The 6,047-nt window shown below is 41.8% G+C and overlaps 1 pseudogene; it reads left to right on the plus strand.

Moving 5' to 3' along the window:
* The first annotated feature begins 4,751 nt into the window (after nucleotides 1-4,751).
* On the plus strand, nucleotides 4,752-5,134 carry LOC122733349 (annotated as a pseudogene).
* The last annotated feature ends 913 nt before the right edge of the window (nucleotides 5,135-6,047 follow it).

A 6,047-nucleotide genomic window follows, 5' to 3' on the forward strand; every position in this document is an offset into this window, starting at 1 on the left:
TGTCAGTATCCTTAGACAGGATTCATTAGCCTATGAACATTCATGAGAGTGTCCATTGGCAAATAGGGTTATTTCTACATATGGGCTATAATATTTGTCTGTCAGTCAGATTCACATGTACATTTATCCTATTTCCTCCACTCTTGTAAGCTGTTCAAGGTCAGAGGCTATGACCTTTATTTCCTTTGTAGTACCTACCAACAAATGGAGCAACACTGACTGAAGACATTAAATATCTGAGTCGTTAAACAGAGGATCTTAGGCCATTTTATGGTTGGCAAACGAGAAAAAAATAGGAGACGGAAGGTAACGAAATGACAAAGCAAGGGTCATGCATTTAACTTTACAAGAAAGAAGGCTGAGGTAGTCAGAGGTTAAGTTATCTGCCCACAGTCACATACCTAGAAGTGTCTGAAGCAAGATTTGCACTTGGATGTTTCTGATTACTAGTGTTCTAGCTGCCTCTTATCAATATCGGTTCTTGTTTAGAAAAATCCCGGTACAATGCTTTGCTCTGTAACTTCCGGTTTAAGGTTGGGACGGTGCCTACGAATACAAGCATAGGAGAATAATAGCAATAATAATGGTGACGTTGATGAAGATGATGGTATCTCTGCATTGTATGTAGCATTTTACAGACGAGGAGCTTGAGGGTCTTAGAAATTGATTGACTTGTCCATGGTCACATAAGCAGGAAGTGTCAGACATGGGATAATTCTGAGTTACTTGGAGGATTTAGAAGACAGTCATTCCCAGGTACCTATGTTTTTATTCCTTTTCCCCCGCTAACATTTAAGGCTTTCAGCAAAGGGAACTGATGAGGATAGGGGCAAAAGACTACAAGCACAAAATTAGAGATCATTTAGCATCATGAATAAGAAGAAACAATCATACTAAAAGCATAGGAGTCAGGAATGTTACAAATGGCTGTCTTCAGATACTACCTAGTTCTATTTAATTCACTAAACATTTCATCACAAAGGTTTTCTATATCTGGGTAAATGGATCTAAAAAGCTTCCTCTTCAGATAGCTCACTGGAACAGTCCTTTATTATTAGATTCTATCCTCTCTTACTTTCATTTCATGGTAGAGGTATAATTATGCAAATCGTGCTTGGATTTGGGTATGAGTTGGCTTCTTTTTTTTTTTTTTTTTTTTTTTTAGTGAGGCAATTGGGGTTAAGTGACTTGCCCAGGGTCACACAGCTAGTAAGTGTTAAGTGTCTGAGGTCGGATTTGAACTCAGGTACTCCTGACTCCAGGGCCGGTGCTCTATCCACTGCGCCATCTAGCTGCCCCTTGAGTTGGCTTCTTAATGGAAAAACCAGATCGCCTCAACAGTTTCCAGTCGAGTGTGTCATTGGACCTTCACCAGTTCTGACCTAGATGGAGCTCGGGGCTTTTGGAGTGTCTGGAAGTAGACCTTATGATCTTCGAGGTCCCGTGAGGTTGGTAAGACTTGAATTGTGAGCCTGGACGTGACAAACCCTGTATGCTGTTTGAGGAATAGCCACTTGAGGGACTGCACCCCATTGTGGTGTGCCATGAAGAGCCCTGGACTTGGAAGGCTGCATTTGAATCCCAGCTCTGCCATTTACTTTGTGTGACCTTAAGCAAGGCGTTTCATTCCCTTGTGCCTCAGTTTCCTTATCTGTAAGTGGAGGGAGTTAACCTACAGCAATGATGCCTAAGATTTTCACATATGAGAATCCCTGTTTTAACATCAAAACATTTCATGGGTCCCCATATGGTATTATTGCTGATTAAGAAGTTATTCAATGACCAAACAGCTCCTATGAATTTAGTAATCCTTGTGGATGAATTTGTATTTTAATATTTACAACAGTGTTAGGTTTTGGAAAAAATAATCCATCTGCTGCAATATATGTTATTTATATACGCCTTCTACAAAGGTTCTGTGTGCTAGGTCCCGGCGATGCAAAGACAAGAGCAACTTGGGGATAACTCATATACACAGATACATATACACGTAAATACATACACACACTACCAAATTAGGGAATTAAAAAGGCCTTATGTGGCAAATGGTATCTGAGCTGTGCTTCGAGGGAAGGTAGGGATTCTGCAATGTAGAGATGTTCTTCCAGACATAGAAGAACTCTTGTGCAAAAGTTTGGAAGCAAATGATGGATTGTCATCTAAATGAAATAGCTAGGATGTCATGGATGAAAAATGCAGTGAGGTGGCCCATTGGATAGAGGATTGGACCCATAGTCAGGATGACTCAAGGCACTGAGCTAGCCATTAGGCACTGAACTACCACTAAGCAAATCAGTTAACCTCTGTCTGCCTCAGTGTCCTATTTGTAAAATGGGGCTAATAATGTCACCTACTTCCCAGGATTGTTGTGAGGCTAAAATAAGATAATATTTGTATAGTGTTCCACAAACCCTATATAAATGCCAGTTACAATTGATAGCTGTTTTGAGGCCATTATGACTAGGAAAGAGTACACATGCATGTGTGCATACATGAATGAATCAATATAAGTATGTATTACTCTGTGTAAGTCACTGGGCCCAGCACAGGGGCTACAGGTACAAAAAGAAAGACAGAGGGCAGCTAGGGGGCGCAGTGGATAGAGCACCAGCCCTGAATTCAGGAGCACCTGAGTTCAAATCTGGCCTCAGACACTTGATAGTTATTGACCCTGGGCAAGTCACTTAACCCCAATTGCCTCACACAAAAAACAAAACACAAAAAGAAAGGCAGTCCCTGTCCTTAAGGACTTTCTAATAGTGAAAGACAACATATAGGGCAATAGTGGTCAGGGAAGGATAACTTTTGCTGAGAAATCATAGGGATGGTGAATGGAATCCCAGTGAAATAGATTGGCCTTCTGTTCTGGGGAAGGCTGTGTTGATTAGATTACCATTCTCAGAGATGGAGGTAGAAAACAGGGAGGGAGCACAAAAAGCTAGCAGCATGATCAACCTGGATAGGATAGTTGTGGAGAACTCTCATCAGTTAGGTTTTCTGGTTCTTCATGTAGGAGCTAAAGAACCCTCAGACTGCACAGAGGTGTGGTATGAGAAGCAGATGGCCCAAGAGGACCAGATGTCATTGATCTGAGGTCGGCAGTGCAGCAGAGAGGACTTCCCCTCGGAGGTGTCCTTCTACCTATTCTGCATATACCTTGCACACATCTGTTGATTTAAATGTTGTCTCTTCCATTAGAGTGTAAGCTTCTTGTGGGCAGGGACTATTTTAAAAATTTTCTTTTTGCCCATTGCCTAGCACAATGACTGACACATAGTAGGTGCTTAATAAATATCCTTTAATTGATTTATAGTTGTGGAGAACTCTCTTAAATCAAGAGTGGAGGCCTCCGGGGCGGGAGCTGGCAGGCCAGGGAGGAGATTTGGGGGTATAGCTTAAAGATAGCTGGTGAGGAACAGCTTGAAGGTAAATGACATGAAATATGAATGAAAAGCCAGATTTAAGTGTGGGCATATCCTGGAAGAAATAAGAAACCATTAAAGGTTTTTACGTTTTTAAAGGAGGGGAAAGGACATTGTCATGTGATCAAGTCTGTGTATCAGCAGTAGAGATTTGTCAGCAGCTGTGTGAAGGACGGCTTGGACATTATTTTCCCAATTAATTCATTGTGATTGTTTTTCTGTTACATGTCTTTAAACCAGTACATAAGCCTTACAAAATTAAGACTGCCTCATTTTTTTTTTGATTTGCTAATTATCAGTTTATTATTTTTTTTTGAGATATTTTATTTTTTCCGTTACATGTAAAGATAGTTCTCAACTTTTGTTTATACATGCTTTACAATTTCAGATTTTTCTCCCTCCCTCCCTCCCCTCCCTCCCCCCCTCCCCTAGACAGCAGGTAATCTGATATAGGTTATATCTATATATATCTATACATATACATATAGATATATATATACACACACATATATATACACATAATAACATTAATCCTATTTCTGCATTAATCCTGTTACAAGAGAAAGAATCAGAGCAGTGATGCAAAACCTCAAAATAGAAAAAAAAAACAACAGCACCCAAAACAAAAGAAATAATATGGTTCAATCAGCATCTATACTCCACAGTTCTTTCTTTCTTTTTTTTTCTTGGATTTGGAGATCCTCTTCTATCATGAGTTCCCTGGAACTCTTCTGTACCATTGCATTGGTGAGAAGAATATAAGACTGCCTCATTTTAAAGTGCCACTTAGCTATATCTCAGGACTTAGGTGTGGTGTTAAGTACCATATGTGCTGTGACAGTGAACTCCAATAGGAAGGAGAGCAACAGATTGGAGGTTTCCATTCACAAACCCCCCATTCAGAAATCCATTGAAGGTGGCGGCTAGGTGGCACAGTGGATAAAGCACCGGATTCAGGAAGACCTGAGTTCAAAACTGCCCTCAGATACTTGACACTTACTAGCTGTGTGACCCTGGGCAAGTCACTTAACCCTCATTGCTCCACATTAAAAAAAAATCCATTCAGATTCCCTGAATCATGTAGGCCTAATCAGTGTTGAACATCAGTTGTATATCCTATGCTATAAATGCTGCTAAGCTGAAGGTAACAAAGTGAATGTTAAAATCAAAGAAAGCAATTGGCAAAGAAGGAACCACTTTTCACAGCTTCTTTCAGGATTGAAAATTGATAGATGTTGTTGAGTCACGACCAGACCAGGGAGGCTGCAGAGCAGCGAGGAGGGAGGGTCTGTCTGTGCATCCCTCCCAGCCCCGGCAACAGCACACCTCTTGATGGAACCGAAACCCATGATGGAGAAACTGGTTCAGAACTACCTGGGCCTTAAGAACGTGTTCAAGGAGGTGAACGAGGACCTGGACAGCAAGCCGAGCTCCTGAGAGTTTTTGCTGCTCTTCAGCAAAGCGGCCTCAGGGGAACCGGCGGACAGTGGCTTGATGTCTCTGGCCAAGCTCTCAGATACCGACGTGGCCATCGAAGGAGTGAAAGGAGCCGAGAACTTCTTCGAAACTGAGGTCCATGCCCTGTCCCTGACCGGCAGATTTGAAGCTGAGATCAAAGCGGAGCAGATGCCCAAAAACAGGAGGAGGAGGAGGAGGAGAGGAAACAGCAGAGGACTCTCTTCAGAGAGCGCCAAGCAGCCTTCTCCCAGTAACCCCTGCTGTTCCTGGCGTCCACGTTCCTCTTATTGCTAATGCTTCTTATACAAATTTATCTCCAGTTTATCCTGTATGTGCCTTGTTTGTAGGCAGTCTTGGCTTGCTTCCTCCCCAATTAGACTGTAAGCTCTTGGAGGGCAGGGCCAGTGTTTTTGCACCCCCAGCTCTTAGCCCTGTGTGTAGCACGTGATAACTGTATGATAAATGCTTGCTTCTTGACTTGGAGAGGTGGGAGCCAATATGTGCAGAATGTTATTTACACTGTCAAAGATGCTTACTGTGTCCGTTGGGCTTTTTTGAGAGGAAATATTCACTGAATGGAGAGTTGGAGGTGTATTTGGAAAAGTCTGATATAAAAATACAACATATCAATAAAACGATTGTCAAAATAAAAATGCATCAGAATGCCAAAAAAAGAAAAGAATATTAATAGGCGCTTACGGGTTTATTGCAATATATGTCTACCTGTAAACTTTTGATAGGGGTTGCATGTTTCTCCTCTTCCTCCACCTCCCTGAGGTGGTGGTGCATATTTAGACATCTGTAAGCAGTGATGGAATGAAATGGCATGCTTTGGGATCATAGACTCATTTCCCTATGGCAGAACTTCTCATTTCTTAGCCCTTCTCTTGTATAGCTTAATGCATGTGAGAACAAGGGAAAGAGGAAAAGGTGATGCTTTAATGCTGATAGGAAGTATGCTGTGCTCAACATAAGTGCCCTGTGTAAAGCTGGTACAGATGCTTGTTGTTTAAGTCAGAAAGGAACCTTTTCCACGTTTTCAGAGGATCCCCCTTCCTCTCCAGTGTGTGACCACGAGAAAAAACATTTCACTTCTGTGGGCCTCAGTTTCCTCTTCTGTAAAATAAGGGGATTGCACGAGATGGCCTCTAGGATCCTATGGGATTT

This window comes from Dromiciops gliroides, chromosome X (genome assembly GCF_019393635.1).
Source record: "Dromiciops gliroides isolate mDroGli1 chromosome X, mDroGli1.pri, whole genome shotgun sequence".
Lineage (NCBI taxonomy): Eukaryota > Metazoa > Chordata > Mammalia > Microbiotheria > Microbiotheriidae > Dromiciops > Dromiciops gliroides.